We start from the raw sequence: 19,265 nt of genomic DNA, 5'->3' as shown, positions 1-19,265 counted from the left end.
AGCACGTGTCAGAATTTCCTTCCTTTTTGAGGCTGAGTGATAATCCGTTGTGTGTATACACGACATCTTGTTTTTCCATTCAATCTGTCAACGCATATTTGGGTTGCCTCTACCTTTCGGCTGTTGTGTATTCATGCTGCTACGAACATGAACGTGATGTACCAAAGGCTGGTGCTCCTTCCCCCTGGTGAGGCAGATGGCGGGCAAACACCAGAAGTTGTATCTGGGGGAAGTGCCGAAGTCAAGGCTGGGAAATGAATCCAACTATGACGTCCCCTTGAAGCCTCTCTCACTGGGCTCCAGGGAAAGAAAAGCGCCTCAACAATTCAGCAACTTTTTCAGAAGAAACTCTCTGATTTCTGACCTCAAACATGTTAAACCCTTGGGGGGTACAGAGCTAAGAACTGCACAGAATCCGTAGTCACCTGCACACAGGTAACTGTCCTGTATCATCTCCAAAGGTGGCCACCATCACTAACAGAGGAAGCAAGGCCCCAGTCACACGACGCCCGCTGAGCCGTCTCAGCCAGCCTCACGCCGCCATTTTGGGCATGCCGGCTGAAGCCCGTCTGTCAGCGGGAGGGCAAGCCGTTCTTCCCATGCCCTGTACAAATATCCGACCCAAAGAACTTGGGGACAATAAAATTGTTGTTTTAGTGCACTGTTCACTGTTTTAGGTATGCAGCAATAGGCACCGGAAGCGGGGGTGGGGGGCCTAGCCCTCCACCTGGGAATGTGGGGACACTGAGCGTTTACTGTTTTATTCGCATTCTTTTGGAACTGCAGACAATGAGACAAGTGGAATCCTGTTTTCACAGCCTGTCCCATACATTTCAAGATATTCTGAGAAGATTTAGATGCGATGCTTTGTCAACATTTAGCAGCCTTTCTTAAAAGATACTATCATCAGGAAGGAGCCTCTAAAAACAAAAATTCTGACAATCAGCATTGGCTGGCTCTTAACATTTCAGAGCCTGGGGGAAGAGTACAAATGGAGACCCACATACCATATGTCTAGATACCTAAAGACAATAAATCAGGCTAACAACCTATTCAGTTAAATAAAATATGTTCTATCTTGCCGCTTTGAAAAAAAAAAAATACCTTGACGATAATCTCAAAGGCCAAGTTCAAGTTTACAGTTCTTGGCTCCCATCAGACTCGGGTGGTGTTAAGAGAGCTGGCGCTGGGGCCTGGCCTTTGTTCTATAGCCTGTGTCTTCCTGTGGAGTCATGGGTGGCATTACCTCCTCCCGGCTATGACAGTACACACGGAGCATTGCCAACCACAGAAGCCCACAGGAGTCTTTGATGAACACTGTTTTGATGGCACTCGGTCACATGCTGCCCGTGTGGCTGACCTTTTGTCTGCAGCCCCTCTTGGAGGCTTGGGCTAATACCTTTGCAGGTTGGAACTGATATGGTATGTCCCATCATAAATCATGTGACGTACAGTGGCCAAATCCTCCATGCAAACAAAAGCCCTCTCATTAGGCAGAACATTCCAGAGGGCTAGAGATCACCTCCCAGTAGCTAACGGCAAAGGCCAGACCTCTCTTCAGGTAAGGCTAATTCTTTGCTACATGGGGGTCCAGAGATGTTTCCCCCCCTCCCTAGATCTGCGGCGGTAGTGATCAGAAATACCCCCCATGAGTGACATAATCTCAGTGGGAGTGACGCAGCAACAGAAGTGTTGTGGTTGTGTAGTGAATTATCCGAGAAGCCCACATTTTATTATTTTATTTTATTTTATTTTATTTTATTTTATTTTATTTTATTTTATTTTTTTCATGTTTATCTTTGAGAGAGAGACAGAGACAGAGACCAGAGTGTGAACGGGGGAGAGGCAGAGAGAGAGAGGGAGACACAGAATCCACAGCAGGCTCCGAGCTGTTAGCACAGAGCCCAACACGGGGCTTGAACCCACGACTCGGGAGATCATGACCTGAGCTGAAGTTGGACGCTCAACTGACTGAACCAGCTAGGCGCCCCAGAAGCCCACATTTTAAAAGGTGACAGGATGGAAGGAGGTTCCCAGTGCAAGAAGAGAGACTCAAAATGGCAGAGCATGGTAGCAATAATATCAGGAGAGCCTGGAACGATCTGAGGCTCAGGAAAATCACCAGCCAAAATAGTCTTTTCAGCCACATTCCAGTGAGAAATGCCCAGAATGACCTGCTCTGGGTGATGGTGTGTGGTACTGTGGATCTGCTCCCCAGTTCCGGAAAGCTCCGTGGAGTAGGGAAATCTGTTCACAGACCGATAAGGCAACACCAAACCTTCGTATCCCATACTCGGATTTGGTGAGGAGTCTGAAAAACTTCCCCATGGCGTCTTTTGTGAGTGAGATAGAGAAACGGAGACTAGGTGACGGAGTCAGCAGGTAGGCTTATATCTGGCTGCACATGGTGTGCTCAAAAGTGGATGGCTGTCCACTGGGACGTCACCTCCGATGGCTGTGTTTGGGTTCCTCATCTTTCTTGACAACCTGGACCAGAAAACCAAAGCTTTTTTTAAATCACTTTATAGATGACAGCTCGGGGGGGTGGGGGGCGGGGGGGGGCAGCTCACTGACTGATAGCCTAAAGAGAATGATCAGGATTCAAAAGGATCTTGACCATAACAACAAAGGAAGCTTAATTAGGATTGATTTTACATATTATTTATATAGGTTACATATCTGCATGTTCAGGTTGGGGCAGACCTGGCTTAACAGGAATTCACGAGAAGAATCCGGAGGGGTTTTTAGTTCTTGTGAGCTCTGTATGAACCATGATATAATTACCCCCCAAGTATTAACACGACCTTACAATGCACTTCAATGAGAGTAGTGGCATTTTGCCATAGGCTGCTCTGGTCAGACCAATTCTGGAGGACCGCACCTAGTACGGTGCCCTCATATGTCAATGATCAGGTGCATAGAGAGGTGACTCAAGTGAGGATTACCAGAAGTGACATCATTCCGAGTTGGTTGAGTAAGTGCAGCGCTTTGAGCCTGAAGCAAGAAGGCTTAGCAGAGGCTTGCTTGCTGTCCCCTAACATTCGAAGGGTCATCATGGGGAAATGGCAATAGATTTATTCCTCATGGTACTCAAGGAGGCATGGGGGGCGGGGGGGGACAAGATTAGGATGAATGAATGGAAGTTACAGGAAAGGCTTCCACTCAACACAAGAAAGAACTTTCCAAAATTAATGTCGTATTGTAGTTAGCTTTCTATCCCTGGAAGTATCCACTGAGGGATACTGCACCAAAAGGCTCCTGGAATCCAGGAGGTACAACATCTGAACAAAATGGAGGATTGTCTAATGGTGGAAATTCCAAGCACCGTGGCAGGCTGCAATGCTCATCAAATTAGACCATGAAGGCCGTCGTCTCCTGCCCCTACAGTAATGAAAGAATGGCACTGGTCCCAGAATTAGATTACTTTTCCCCCTTAGTTTTGAAGGTCTGTAATAAATCAATGGCTTTGTTGCACCCAGAATGAGGTCCTGGCTTTTCACATTGGCAATGACAATCTCTCATTTGAGTGTAATGCATTGGAATAAAATTAACTCACTTTCCATATGGTCAGGTGTGCAGAAAATCCACGTTCTTATTCATTTTTCCTGGATTGTGATTCTTTGTATGTTTCAAACATCTGCACTGCTCAAGGTCTCCTATTTATAGCTGATGAGATGTTGAGATGGCCCAGGGGCTGACGTCTTATAGTCATTCCTCTATAAAACTCACAGCAGCTATAAAAACTGGCTATTTTCTAGAAATTGTACCTCGATTATTTTTCATATACACAATGTGGCACCTGCAAAGATATATCTGTGCTGACCTTGTAAACGGGTGACTTGGCTTTCCTTTTCCCTGCAAAGAGCACATCTGATGAAAATCAGATGGAGTTTGAGGTCATAAGTGGTTGTTGGCCAAAGGAGTTGTACTTAAGGGATGGGAAAATAACAACAATAGACACACATGTCCTCCGGCTAAGACACTAATTATTGTGAAATGGACACTTTCTGAGGCAATAGGAGACTACATACATTTGCATGAACTTGAGAAAGCTCTTGGGTGTTTCTGGGCCTGCAGAGTTGGATCAAAAAATTCTCTAATACTTATGAAGCTGACTTGCCTGAGAGCACAGCTCATTTCCCCCCGTTGTGTGTGTGTGTGTATGTGTCATTATGGCTCTGGTAACATGTGCTACAGCAAATTCGCGGAGGTTATCAGGAAAACCAGTCGATTATGCTCATGCTGTTGCTTCTGAGGTGAAGACAGAAGCCCACAGTCTTCATTAACTGATAGCAGCACATCAAAGGGAGGTTTATAATGCTTGGAAACATGACAAATTACGATTGCATTCACTTCCACCTCCAAACTTTTCTTTTTTTTTTTTTCATTTAAAATGGATTCTCTTTTGGGGTGCCTGGGTGGCTCAGTCAGTTAAGTGTCCGACTTTGGCTCAGCTCATGATCTGATGGTTTGTGGGTTCGAGCCCCGCGTCAGGCTCTGTGCTGACAGCTCAGAGCCTGGAGCCCGCTTCAGATTCTGTGTCTTCTCTCTCTCTGCCTCTCCCCTGCTCGCGCTCTGTCTCTCAAAAGTAAATAAACGTTAACAATTTTTTTTTTAAAAGATTCTCCATGTTTTAAGAACTTCTAAGAGTCAGAAAAGAAACAACCTCAGAGATGCCACACACAGAGTTTTAGCTAATCAATGAGCTTTGGGTAAGTGCTAATTGGGAAATATAATCTTTTCAAAAGGTCAATCAAGAATTTACCCCCTGGTGTGAGGGACACTCTTGCCCCACTTTTCTTTCTTAAACCCTCCGAGGAAGGAGGAGAGGACAATTTACAGCGTGCATTGCCATTAGAGGTCATCTTGTGATGTGACGTTGTGAAAACATCCAGCCTCTGAGTGCAGATCCTCTGTGTGTGCACCTGCGAAGGCCAGGGGTGTGTGTAGGTGGGCCGGGCCGCTCTGCTGGCAGTGAAAAGTGAGCAAATGCAAGGCTTCTTGCCTCCTATATTTTACAGAATCTGAATTCAGAATTAAAAAGGGACTTTAGAAATGACCTCCCTGAATCTTGGAATCTGTCCGGGAAGCTCCTGGGGGGGTGGGAGGGTGGGGGGGGTGGGGGGGGGTGGGTGGCGGGGTTGGGGAAAGGCCAACACAAACAAAGCCAAATGCCGGGGCTGTGAATCAAGCCATCTGGATAAGAATTTCTGGGGGTAGGGCCCAGGCATCTGTATTTTCTCAGTTACCGGAATAACCACCGATCCTGGTCCAATCCTTTCACATATCGTGGTCACATAGTTAACTAGGGCCAGAACTAGAGGAAGACTCGTCGGGTATATTCTTTTTAAATATAAATAAGCCAGAAAAGGGAAAACATTCGGTCAGATTTTGGTGTCTTCAGCCTTTCTGTTCTTCCGGATTTACTTCTTTGGTTATGTTCTCACTCCCACCCAATTCTCCTGGGTTCCAGTGCCCTCAAATTCCTCCCCTTCCTGGCACCTTTCAGCACTTGGGAAAGATCCATTCAGAGTCGTTGTGATTGGGAGGCGGTTACCACCAGTATCTCCCGGGTATTTCTCTTGCCCGACTATGTGCGTTTGAACACATGGCAAAGCCTTTTAAAGTCAATTTACCCTTCGGGGATTTCAGTTTGGTCGCCTGTTAACAGAGTTTGGGGTTCAAGAATGCGGTTCTCACCATGGCATTGCAGGTTATTTGCCAACGGACAGAAGAGAAATCTAATTTGAGGAGGAGACCTTTTGTAATCCTTGCACTCACATGTGACCCACCCTCCACACTTGAACGTGGACCAGCCCTGACAGGTGTCAGTCCACAGCGTTGGTTTGGCACGTCTTCCATACCATTGAGGAAGCTACGTACAAGCCCTGTCTGCAGGGCCCCGTACCATCCCTCACGCCGTTTCACCAACACAAGCTCTTCCGTGCTTCTTCAGGAAATCTGGGAGTTAGGAAAAGACTGGCTCTGTTTCTTTTTTCCTAAGGAAGAAAAGTAAGAAAAATGGTAATGGTTGGATTAAAGGAAGAGAAAGAAAATTTCTAAACTGCATAGGGCTAACGATGAATGGTGAGCTGGCAAACGCTTTAAGTGGTTTTTTTTTTTTAATGAGGTTTGTTTATTTTGAGAAAGGGAGAGAGCAAGCGAGTGGGGGAGCGGCAGAGAGCGAGGGCGAGAGAGAATCTGGAGCAGGTTCCACGCTGTCGGTGCAGAGCTCAATGTGGGGCTTGAACTCATGAACTATGAGGTCATGACCTGAGCCGAAACCAAGAGTTGGATGTTTAACTGACTGAGCCGTCCAGGTGCTCCAATGTTGTTTTATTTTTTTTTAATTAAAAATTATTTTTTTAATTTGTAAAAAATGTTTTATTTTTTGAGAGAGGGTGAGGGAGCGAGAGAGCGAGCACAGGGGAGGGGCAGAGAGGGAGGGAGACACAAAATCTGAAGCAGGCTCCAGGCTCCAAGCTGTCAGCACAGAGCCCGACGTGGGGCTCGAACTCACAAGCCATGAGATCGTGACCTGAGCCAAAGTCAGACACGTAACTGACTGAGCCACCCAGGTGCCCCAGGAGTGGAAGTAATTACACTAAGTACACTGAAGTAACTTAAAAATCAAATACTGTTTGTTTTGGGCGCTTATGAGTTCGAGCCCCACGTCGGGCTCTGTGCTGACAGCTCGGAGCCTGGAGCCTGCTTCGGATTCTGTGTCTCCCTCCCTCTCTGCCCCTCCCGTGGTCATGCTCTCTGTCTCTCCCAAAAAATAAATAAGCATTAAAAAATTAAAAAAAGAAAAAGAAAAGGAAAAGAAAAAAATTCCCTGGATAACAACCTATACCATACAGTTGCCCTGTCTTGTCACCCTGTCCCATATGCAGGAAGCCACAGGAGGGGCTGGCACAGGCCACTGTATCTACAGAAGTAGCTTCTGCTCACAGATGTGGAAAAATACTGAGTTCCCTTTGTTCTTCACTGTATCTTATAGAAAATATTACATTTAAAAAACGAATTTACAGACTTTGCGCAAACAGAAAATGGTTACAAATTGCAAGCAGGCTTGGCAAGATAACGGTTCTCCTCCCCCACAGGGAGGTAGGATTGCTTCATACTTAGAAGCGCATTAAAAAGAAATGTTTCTTAATATAATGTTAAAATTTGAAATTTCCTACAGGCATGCATTATTTTTATAATTTGAAACACAAATTGATGTTTTTAAAGAGTAGGCCCGGCACGAGACGTTTATGGGTTTAAAGAGCAGAGATCCAGCCAGTCTGGTTGGCCGGACCCCAGACCTCGCGCAGACGCTGACACGTTACATGCATGTCCCCATGCCTTTGACTTGAACTGGCCTGTTGGAAGTACAGCTGCTCTCAGAGAGGAAAGATGTCAAGCCTCATTCAGCATTCAATGTGGCACTTCGTCAGATTCTGCCTCAGGAGCAGTTTTGGTCGCTGGGAGGTGATAGTATGAAGAATGCGGGTGCTGGGGCAAGAGGTCAGAGGTTAGGGCCGGGCCTGAATAGGGCCTCTCAGGGCTGCTGGGTTGCTGATGTTTTCTCATCCTCTGCGAGTCGTGAGAATGCTTTCCCGGCTTTGGAAATGCACCTGCTCATGGCAAGTATGTGAGGGTTGACTCAGATCAACCCACTTTCCCCAAGAAGATAGAGGGAGACTGCTGACTTCCAGATGGCAAGGTCAGGGAAATGACCAGGAGAAACTTCTTGTGCTCTCTCTGCATGTGAACACAAAGTGGCTTTACCTGCAGAAATAGCTGAGGAAAGGAAGCATGGGACACACGGCAAGTGACTGTGTGCTGGGCATTATCCATGCACAAGAAACCCATTCAGTAAATATTTATTGAAAGCAGCCAATCCCTTCCCCAGGGAATTACATTTTAGTGCAGGGAGACAGGCGACAGACAACAAACATAACAGATAGGGGCCTGATACGGGATGTTACAAGGTGCTGTATGTGTGGGACACGCATGGGGCGAGGACATGGCAGAACTGAAACAAATACCATGGAGTCTCTGGGGGACAAGATGACTCCCGGAGTCTCTGGGGGAGAAGACGGCTCCCAGCACCTTCCTTCCAGGTTTGGAGGGGAATGGGGCACAGCCACAGAGGGACTGGCTGGTCTTTGGAGGAGAGCAACTTCCTCATAGGCGGGGACAGGGGAGTTAGTGGCAGAAGGATACAGATGTCCGGGTCAGGAGTTTCATTCTTGTGGGCTGGCCAGTAGAAGAAAGAGGCTCACCCCGTTCCTGAGCTGGATGACCTAATAAGGCTGCTTCCATCTTGCCTGCTTGAGTCTGGCCTGAGAGAGGACTCCCTGTTCTCCCTGGCAGGCACTGCAAAGGCCACAGTGTTTAGGATTTCTGAGCACCACTGAGTGTTCCAGCCAAAGACTCCCCATGTGACTTTCCACAGGGGTGCCAGGGGGAAGGGGAGGGTGCAGGGGGGGGGAGGGTGTGAGAGGGAGTGGAAGGGTGCAGAGAGGGAGAGGGAGGGTACAGGAAGAGGGGAGGGTGCCAGGAGGGAGGAGGACAGTAGAGGAAGGAGGAGGAGGCTACAGGAAATGGGGGGGTGGGGTGCAGGGAGGTGAAGGGAGGGTGCAGGAGGCAGGGGAGGTGCAGGGAGGAAGGAGAAGGGTGCAAGGGGTAGAAGAAGGAAGAGGGTGGGTGCAGGAAGGGAGGGGAAGGGTGCAGGAGTCCGGGGAGGTGCAGGGAGGAAGGAGGAGGGGGCAGAAATGGAGGAGAGGGTGCAGCGAGGGAGGGGAGGTGCAGGGAGGAAGGAGGAGGGTACAGGGAGGATGAAGAAGGGCATAAGGAGGGAGGGGCGGGGTGCAGGAGGGAGGGGAAGGGTGCAGGAGAGGAGCTTCCCCTCTCAGTCTCTGGCACTAGGCTATCAGCTGAGACAAGGCCAACAGGAGAGAGGCCTAAGGAAAAATTAGGGGCTCCAGTTGTCTGTGGACAGCTTTTCTAAAGAAGTTTAAGCTAACAGGACACCTGGGTGGCTCAGTCGGTTAAGTGTCCGACTTTGGCTCAGGTCATGATCTCATGGCTGATGGGTTCGAGCCCTGCGTCGGGCTCTGTGCAGACAGCTCAGAGCCTGGAGCCTGCTTCGGATTCTGTGTCTCCCTCTCTTTCTCTCTGCCCCTTCCCCACTCACACTCTGTCTCTCTGTCTCTTAAAACATAAACATTCAAAAAAATTTTTTTCAAGTAGGTTAAGCTAAGGAGAAAGGTAACTGAGAAGCCGAGCAAAAGAAAGACCTATTGAAGCAGGGATATTGGGGGTTGGAGGCATTTATGTAGTATTTTTGTGTGAGTCACAGCATTTCTGCTCACGGGAGGGCACATGGCCCTGACTGTGGCCCCCCGCTCATCTGGTTACACTTCTTTCCCTGCCTGGGTAGGAGACAGGATGAGAAGAGACTCCTCCACCTGGGGGAGAAGCTATTTGTTTTCTGTATCTGTTAGGCTCTTAGCATCTCTGAGCTAGAGGAAGTTTCGAGAGTCTAGGGAATCACGTGATGCCTTTCACAGGGAGGACACTGTGTCTTGATGGTTGCACAAGGGTGAGCGCAGGCTGGGTTCCCTAACATGACTCCCAGTGCCTCATTTTTGATAAATAAAAGACTGTTTTGTTTGTGCATTCTCTGCCATTGAAGAGCCCATTTTGAGGACTAAGGTTTCCTCGGGACACGAGAAGTTAAGGCCAGGGAGTGTTCTGTCACCTTTCAGATGTCCAAAGTAGGAGCTGGGGCACTCTGCCTTAGAGTTGAGATTTTATATTAAAGTAGCCCTTACTGTCTTTCATAAGCAACACCCTCAACCAACGCAGGCGGAGCATCCTCTTGGCACACTTGCCCGGCGCCGGCAGGTGTTTCTTCCAGTGCAAGGGTTAGAAAGTGGGTTTGCGCAGGCGCCGGGCTGTAGAAAGTGGGTGTGCGCAGGCGCCGGGCTGTAGAAAGTGGGTTTGCGCGGGCACCGGGCTGTAGAAAGTGGGTGTGCTGCGCAGGCGCCGGGCCATAGAAATTGGGTGTGCGCAGGCGCCGGGCCGTAGAAAGTGGGTGTGTGTGGGCGCCGCGCTACACCGAGTGCTAACCCCAAGCCCTAGCATGGTCGTTACCTAGCGGTGTGACCTTGGACGAGTCCCTTCACCTCCCCGATCCTTTGTTTCCCATTGCATTAGGGAGGGGGTGAAGTTGGACTGGTGTTTCTGGAACCCATACTGGCTGCCAGAAGGAAGAAAGGTAAGAGAGGGCGGGGGGGAGGGGACTCGGCTGCCCCCTGACTTTATCCACAGCACTGCCGGCTTCTCTCCTGTAATATAATCTCATGTGTGTTCTGTAGGATATGATATGATATGATCGATAGTATACAATGATAAATTTCAGGGTAAGGTTATGTTTGAAAGAAGGATTCCATTGACTAAAAGGGTTGAAAACCCCCGCATCAGGTGACTTCTGAGGCCCTTTTACCACCACGATCTGTGATTCTCTTATTCATTAAACAGCCCTCAGCGGTGCCAGAGAACACTGGCAGTGTTAACTTTGCTTATTTTGAAGCGTGAAAAAAATGCCAAGAATTCACAGTCAGAAAGACACCCTTTGGCTCCTCATTTATCTGGAGAGCCAAACGCACTCACTTGGCAGATTGTGTAGACCTAGCAAAACGCCAGTGTGGGAGGAACCCTCTTACTGCTCAGGGGCACATATTATTTCAAGCCAATTCTACACTCCCTGTGGCTGGGGTATATCTGAGCAGGTGAATCCGGACCCTGGGGGCGGTGGACAGAGCGGTAGGGGTCCAGCCAGACCAAGTGCACCTTAGGCAAATAAGCCTGGGGGCAAATAAGTATGTCCCCTTCCCTCTGTAACCTTCTCCCTGTGAACGAGGGCTGGGGCTGAGCATGTGGCTCATTCACCAATCACATTGTATATAGAATTACAGCATCGAGGGACTTTACTCTTAGGCTTTAGTAAGGAAAATTCTGAATTTCAACCCTCAGGACCAACGTGTGGGAGCAAATTGCTTGGCCAACTCAGCATGTGCATCTTAGGGTGGTTTTATGGTTCTTTACTTCACTCGACAAATATTTATTGAAAATCTGCCACGTGCTTGGCAATGTCCTAGAAGCTTGGGTGACATCGGTGAGCAAAACAGACACAAACTTCGGTCTCCCAGCGCTTGCATTCTGTTGTCACTTGCTAGGCTCTCCCGAGGGGAGGTGTTATTGGAGTGTCTGAAGGGGAAGTTCCAGGGTGGAGGTTATAGCTGGTGCGTGGGGTAGTAACGGTACTCCCGCCCAGGGCTGTGGAAAGGCTAAATGGGTAACCCACTGCAAGCGCTTGGTGTGACGCCTGGCGCATAGTAAGTGCTCAGTTAGGTGGGCAGTCCCACTGCGGTCATGTCTCCACCTGCATTCTGTGGGGTTCTTCAGGGCGGTCGGGATGGTGCTGTTGGCCCTCTGTTTGGTTGCCGTGGGCGCTACGTCTGGGGAGAGCTTCAGAAGGATGTGGGGCTGTCAGAGGTTTGTTTTTCCTCTGCCTGGTGATTGATCAGGCGAGCAGGTGCTGTTGTCTGGGACAGGAGAGGCCGCTGTCCCCAGGTCAGAGGCGACTGTGCCAGCCTCCCTTGGGCAGATGGCCAGGGGGCTGCCTTCACCTGCGGGCTGTCTTCCACTCAAGGCACTTTGCTTTTTGGACTTGGCAGGATGCCTGTTCTGGGGGAGAAGACTGACATTCCTCCTCCCTGTCTCCCCTGTGTCGGGATCTCTGCGGCCTGAGTGCCGTGACTGAGGCACAGTCCTGCCTTGAACTGGCTGTGTGACCTGAAGGCAGCCTCGTCACCTCTCTGGTCTCAGTGTCCTCCTCGGCAGAAGAGGCAGTGATGCTCAGGTGAGACAAGAAGGTGAAAGGTCAGGTGAGGGTCAGGTGAGACAAGAAGGTGAAAGACTATAGAACGTAGGTAAGGTGCCAGTCCCCCTCACCCAGCCACCCTGCATGGCTCTGTTCTGCCCATGGCTTTGCCTGCTAAGATCTTGCTGACTCTCACTTCTTTCAGGACTAACCTTCTTGTTGTCAGAATGATCTCCCGGCACATTTGGCCCCCTCTGTGATCCCAAAGCCAGGCAGGACCCGGGCTGCAGAGGTAGGACCCACGTCTGTTGGACCAAAGGCTTCTTAAAGCAAGGTCGGCTTTATTGCTCTTTGTGACGTCCCCTTCCTCTTCCACGGAGCCTCATCTGTAAGAAGTGCTTGACACGTGTCCCCTCCCGTGTGGTAGATACATCCGTGGGTGAGGAGCCGGCCCCTCTCTCCTGAAATCCTGTTTATTTCCTGTCGTGTAAGACATTGTGTCTGAAACCGTCTGGTCAGAAATCTAAATTTAGACTTTCTTTCTGCCAGGAGCTATGGAATGGGTTTGAAATGTGTTCCTCAAGGCTTCACTTTCTTTCTTGGGCTCCCAGAGGCTCAGCCAAGTAGCCACGTCCTGGGCATCGTCAGTCAGAGTCTTGGAGAAGGTTCTGGTTGAGCATGGATTTCTTGTGCCTAGAAGGTCCAGAACCCCCAGTGACCCACACGCTGGCCTGGAATCCACCCCCTCCCACCAGTGTGTGCTCCCCAGACCCTCCTGTCCTGGACGTCAGGGATTCCTAGATGCTCTTCTCACGGATGACTCGTGACATTCACGGTGGCTCAGATGGGCTCTGTGTATCTGCGAGTTGGATGCTACATGGGGTTCTGCTGACAACGCCTGCCGGGCAAGCTGGGGTCCAGAAGCCAAGGGCAAAATCAGGTCCTCTAAGGACAATGTTTCCAAAGCTCCAGCTTTCACCTGATTATTTGAATGATAAAATGAAGGCATTAAGACCTAATATAGGAAATAGCCTGCCTGAAGGAGCCGGTTAATTACTTTAATCTTCCATTCCCCATTTTTAGAGAGAATCGGGTCATAATCAGTCATGTAATACGAGTCACCAGATTAGTGTGGGCGGGGAAAGTGAAATGATACATGTAGGGACAGTAGGTACTGAAGAAGGCTAATGGGAAAAGAGAGCGCTCACAGGTGCCGCTAGGCTTTAGGGAGCCTGAGTATTTGGGCCGGAGAGGAAACCTATAGGCCATCACATGGATTTCTCACTGGCTGCTGTATGTTGTTTGAGGCCAGGAGATCTCAACCTCTCTTCTGTGGTGATAGAGCCGAAGGATCCATTTGCAGAATGGCACGCTTAGCCTGCGGTGTCAATCAGATAAGATCATGGGGCTCCATAAACCATACTTGCAGTATGGAGGCCCTTGGGAGGTGCCCTCGCCTTGAATCGAGGCTTGTCCTTGTAATTGGCTTTAGCCAATAAACTGCGATGGAATTTAACCTTGCACTAGTTCCGGGCTTTAGCCTCAAGAAGACCTCGCAGCTCCTGCTTTACCCTTTTCGATGTCCCGGGCTTCTGTGTAAGAGGTCAGGCTGCCTTGACATAGACCACTGCAGGGACACGTGGAAAAGTCACAGGGAGAGAGGGGCCCTGACACTAGGTATGTAGAGAGAAGTCCGACCGTCTCCACGTGCCGCCTGAGCCCAGCCACTAGCAAACCAGCTGAGTGTGCCCATACGAGTGACCCCTGGTGACACCGACAGAAGAACCACTCAGCTGTCAAGAATTCTGGGAAAAAGTAAGGTAGTTGTTTTAAGTCACTAAGTTTTGGTATAGTTTGTCACGCAGCAGTAATTACCGGAACCGCCCACTTCTCAGGACAAATATTGTAACCTCCCCTCCCATGGGGACGCTCGTGTCTATCACCATCTGTACCAGTCAGGGCTCTCCAGGGAAGCAGAACCGATAGGATGGGGCTACCTATAGGAAGAGGTTTAGTTTAAGGGATTGGCTCACACGATTGTGGAGACTTGGTGAGTCTCCATCTGATGGATGAGGCCAGCAAGCTGGAGACTCAGCAAGCGGTAGTTGAGTCCGAGGGCATCTGCTGAAAGCCAGGGAGAGTGAAAGCTGTTCTGGAAAGTTCCCTCTCGCTTGGGGGATGTTAAGTTAGCCTTTTGCTCTATTTGGGCCTTCAAGTGATTGGATGTGGCTCACCCACACTTAGAGGGCAGTCTGGTTTACACAGAGTCCACCAATTTAAGTGTAAATCTCATCCAAAAACACCCTCACAGAAACATCCAGAATAATGTTTGGTATATCTATATTTATATCTATATCTATATGTATATCTATATCTATATGCAGTACATGAGCACTGTGGCCCAGCTATATTGACACATCATTTTTTTTCTTTTTTTTTTTTAAATTTTTTTTAACGTTTATTTATTTTTGAGACAGGGAGAGACAGCATGAATGGGGGAGGGTCAGAGAGAGAGGGAGACACAGAATCTGAAACAGGTTCCAGGCTCTGAGCTGTCAGCACAGAGCCTGACGCGGGGCTCGAACTCACGGACCACGAGATCATGACCTGAGCCAAAGTCAGATGCTTAACCGACTGAGCCACCCAGGCGCCCCTATTGACACATCAAAATAGCCATTACATCATCCATTGGCGAAAAACTAGGTTTCTTTCTTTCTTTCCTGGGTTAATTTTGTTATCTATTTTTCTTCCTTCATCTTATGACCTCTTAGAGGCAAATTTAAAAGATGTTTGTTGTTATGGGCAAACCTCACAGTAATCAAAAACATATTCTTGGGGCCTGTGGGAGGCTCAGCCAGTTGAGTGTCTGACTCGATTTCAGCTCAGGTCATGATCCCAGAGTCATGGGCTCGAGCTCAGCATCGGCTCTCTGGTGACAGCACAGAGCCTCTTTGGGATTCTCTCTTTCCCTCATTCTCTGCCCCTCCCCGGCTTGCACTTGCGTGTGTGCACGCTCTCTCTAAATAAATAAATTAATTAAACAAACAAACACCTTCTTAAACAGACTGGGGACCTGGGGCTTCATCGTACCATGCCTCGGATCAGAGAAAATTAATTCTGAAAGGACCACAGGTCATTAGATGATTTTTTTTATCTCCATGCCAAATATTTGTGTGATTTGCTACGTCACAGTGATTTTCAAATGAACATCCTTTGCAAAGTGTAAAGCACATTTGTGAACCCCTGGAGGAAGGAATGCTTCTAGAAAGAACGTCAGCTGCTTGGCTGCGAGGGGGGGTAGAGGAACACTGGGTGCTGCCTCTTTGACAGCCAGTTCGTCTCTCCCTGCTGGTGGAGCCACATTTGGTTTGGGGGTTTGTCCCCATTCCTGCTCGGGGTGGGCCTTCATTAATCTAATCAATCCTACCTATCAGAATAATCCTACCTGTTTGGTTCAGGGGAAGACATGTGGCTTGAATTATTCCAATCAGAGGAAAGCTCAGAACCCTGAGCTCAGAACACTTTACGAGGGCTGGGAGGAAGAAAAGGTTTTCTTCTGTGCGCTGTGGTAGGAATATTGGTACAAAGCCTAGAATAACTGTAGCCATTTGCTACCAAGAAGAAAGCCCGCCGAAACGTGTAGAAAAGAAGAGAACTGCAGAAAAATGGGGCCAGAGCCCCGATCAATCCAAGTCTAAAACCCATCATACATCTGGACTTCTATTTGTGAGCCCTACTAAATTCTTTTTAATGTCTTGGCCATTTTAAGTTCGAATTTCTATTCCTTCCAAACTAAAGCATCCTGATCTGTACATAATATGCCCCATATGCCTTTCAAGAAGAGTTAAATTGTCACTTGACAGTTAAATTGACTGGCAAAGGCACTCTTAGAATAAGGCCGCTGTCCTCTCTAAATATTTTGAGGTCTGAGACGTCACCAGGGGGGCTCAAATGGAGCCAGAGCTGAGGGCTACCCCTTTGAGAAGTTTCCTAGGAAGCAGGAATGAGAGATCACAGTTACAAAACAGATTTGGGGCAGGGCAGGGCAAGGGAAGCCTATTTAAACAAGTATCCGGGAACCTATAGGGCTATAATGTCCCGTCTGCTTCCTGAGCTTCATGGAAGGAATGGCTGTCTGGCCATGGTCAAGTTTCTAGCCCTTTCTGTGTGGGTGGAAAGACTCAGACCACAGTAATTCTGACATGTGGTTAAATATTTAGAAATGATATAAGTTGGGCACCAGGAGAGATTTAGGAAAGCTCTAAAGTTATGTTTTTCTTCCGAGTACCTGGCCCTTCTTTTCTCCTTTAATTTCGTTTCCCGGCTTTCAACCAGGTAGTAGATGTCCACTGCCTTTCAAAACCTGCCGTTTGGAAAGTACTGAACATCAGCCATGTACTCTTGAGTATCATGTAGGTTCCCAGAAGCCCAGTCAGAAAACCCTTACGTTTTAACTACTCTGCAGCAGCTTGAATGATGGCTCCACAAAATATACGTCCACCTGGAATTTTGAATGGGACCTTATTTGGAAAAAGGATCTTTGCAGATGTAATTAAAGATCTTAAAATTAGATCATCCTGGAGTATCTTCATGGACCCTAAATCCAATGACAGGTGTCCTTAGAGGAAGAGGAGAAGACACGGAGAAGGGAAAAAAAACAGGGGAGGCCACATGGTGATGTAGGCAGAGATTGGAGTGGCTGCCAGGATGTAGGAGAGACGCCCAGGATGGATGCTCCCTCAGAGCCTCCAGGAGGAATCGAACCCGCCGACACCTGGCCTCCAGAACCGTACGGGAATAAATTTCTGTTGTTTTAAGCCATCCAGTTTGTGGCAATTTGTTATGACAATCCTGGGAAACTCATATAGCGAATGGCTACGGTTATGCTAGGCTTTGTACCAATATTCCTACCACAGCGCACAGAAGAGAAACCTTTTCTTCCTCCCAGCCCTCATAAAGAGTTCTGAGCTCAGGGTTCTGAGCTTTCCTCTGACCGGAATAACTCAAGCCACATCTCTTCCTCTGAACCCTGATCAGGGTTCCTACTGGTTTCCTTCATCAGGGTATTGCGTAGAACAGATACTATATTGTGTAGAAGGAAATGCAGAATTTCATTTACTGTAAGATGCACCTTTCCCTGCATTTTAATGAAAATGGAATGTGTTTGATGTCGTGTTGGATTTGACGACATCAATACAAATGAACTTTTTTCTGTCCGTATTTCCCTCTTTTCCCTATGCTCTTTCAAGCAGTTATTCTTTCCTTATTGCTTCAAGGGAGAGGCCTGCATAGAGGGGAAAGCAGGAAAAAATAAAGAAAAGCCTTTGGACTAAGTGTTTTCTCAAACCGGGACCATTAAAGAGATTATACCAGGTGCCCAAGAGGCAAAACCCTCTCTCTGCGAGGGAGTGGCTCAAGGAGAGAGAGAAGCAGCCATAAAGGTAAAAACTGTAATGGCAGGGCGTGCAGAGGTGTGGAATGTCCGTCAGCAAGAGCCTCGTGCCACACATGCTTCTAAGAGCTTCGGGTGTTACCTCATCAGACCCCCCACTGCGTCTTGTGGACCAAGAACTATGACTTCCCCCAGATGGCAGAGACTCAGACAGAAGAAATGAATGCTTCCCCCAGTGATATGGCCAGCAGCTGGCAGAGCAAGGATACGAGGGGTCTGGGTCTAGAGTTGTTGCTCTTAACCACTAGGCTAAGGCCACGTCTCCACGATTCCAGGATGTTTCGGGGGACCCAAGACTGGAGAACCTGGGGTCCACTTTGCAAGGTGGCGTCCTGGGAAGCAGCAACACCACACACATATTGTGTTTTTGTCACAGTTCTAGGCACATGGGTGAGAGACAGACTCGCAAAGAGCTGGGTGTGGGATACCCCATATCCACCATGGCACAAAAGCAGCAGAGTGACCATGATGCCCTCCCTTAACGTGGCTCAGCGATGGCACAGAAGGTCAAGGTTACGTGGACTGCAGCCAGCGCCAGCTCTTCAACCACGTGGCTCATGGCCAAGGCTGAGAATGGGAAGATCCCTGCATGGATGTATGGAGTAGGCCTTGAGGGCTAGACATCTCCTCAATGCCTCGGCACTAAGAGAACCTGCTAGAAGTCAGACACGACCTCCGGGAAGATGGGAAAACCTCAAATCAAAGGATATTCCATTCTTTGAAAGATTGGCTTTTTAAATGGAAAATGGGTAATAGAGAAGCCAAATTATTTATTATTATTATTATTTTTTTTACATCTGAGAGTTAAAGACCTTTACAGATAGGGCTTTCAATGAACCTTTGTTAAATGACTGACATAAATACGTTGAATAGAAATCTGCTTCCTATAGCATGCACACATTTATTCTGGTTCCATTTCTCAGACCACACACAACTATTTGAATCCCTTTTCTACCAGATAACTCTTGTTTTTGCCAAACCAGTCTTTGATGCCCCACCAGAGGGCTCCTCATGAGTCATACTTTTTTAAGATCCATACTATTAAGATATAATTTACGTACAATAAAATGTACCCATTCTGAGCGTACAGTTCAATCAAGTGTGGCAGATGTGTGCACCCGGGTAACCACGAGCACAGCAAAAATATGGAACGTTTCCATCACACCCCAAATTCCCACTCCTCCCTCAATACTGGCCTGTGGCAACCGCTTTTCTGCTTTCTGTCACTCTAGATTAGTTTTGCCTTTCCAAGAATTTCACATAAATGGAATCATATGTCATATTTTAAGTTTCTATAAAATAAATGGAAAAGCCAGAGACACCCCATTAAAGAGAACGGGTATCGCTGAAATGCACCAGCTTGGCCAGCTTGCCTGACGCTGCCTGAATCAGAGACAGCCATCCTGATGAACTGCCACCCTTCCCCGCCTCCCAGCCCCCCTCTGCTCCCTTCTGTGTGGCGCTCTGTATCCACGACCATTCCCTTCCCTCCCTCTTGGAGCCGTATTTCCCCTCTTGGACCACGTTTGCCGATTGAGAAAGTAAACAACAAATGAAACCTCTGGAAGAGCATCTTTGCTGAAGAGGCTGCTGATCCCTGGGGAGAACCAGACAGGAAGTGTGTCCATTCAGTTCTTACTGACATCCCAGATAATGTAAACTCCCCATTTCCTCTACAGCTGGCTCAGGAACTGGCCTCTCCGACACAATGGGAGAAGCTTCGGTTTCCCATTATTTAACAGTTGGACACCCCTTTGCTCTCCTGGCTCCTAGTACTATCCGTCCCTCTCTTGTCAAGAGTTTTGTTTTCTTTCTTCATCGTCACCTCCAGGCTGAATAGAGGGCGAGACAGAGTGATGGTCTAGTCTTTCAATCATTTCCTCTTCTCCTTAAACCTGCCTGGTTCTTCACCCATGTGCAGGACATTTTTGATGC

At 48.3% G+C, this 19,265-nt stretch overlaps 1 long non-coding RNA gene across 3 annotated transcripts in view; it reads left to right on the top strand.

The window, feature by feature from the left end:
* Window positions 1-10,065: 10,065 nt before the first annotated feature.
* LOC132694978 (uncharacterized) overlaps window positions 10,066-19,265 on the top strand; it is a 37,183-nt gene continuing 27,983 nt past the window's right edge. For all 3 annotated transcript variants that reach the window (XR_013556918.1, XR_013556917.1, XR_009617598.2), the window contains exon 1: window positions 10,066-10,270. This is a non-coding gene — a long non-coding RNA (uncharacterized LOC132694978). The remainder of the gene's footprint in view (window positions 10,271-19,265) is intronic.

The sequence above is a fragment of the Panthera onca genome, chromosome B4 (genome assembly GCF_046562875.1).
Source record: "Panthera onca isolate mPanOnc1 chromosome B4, mPanOnc1 haplotype 2, whole genome shotgun sequence".
Lineage (NCBI taxonomy): Eukaryota > Metazoa > Chordata > Mammalia > Carnivora > Felidae > Panthera > Panthera onca.
This window is presented reverse-complemented; position numbering and strand designations above follow the sequence as displayed.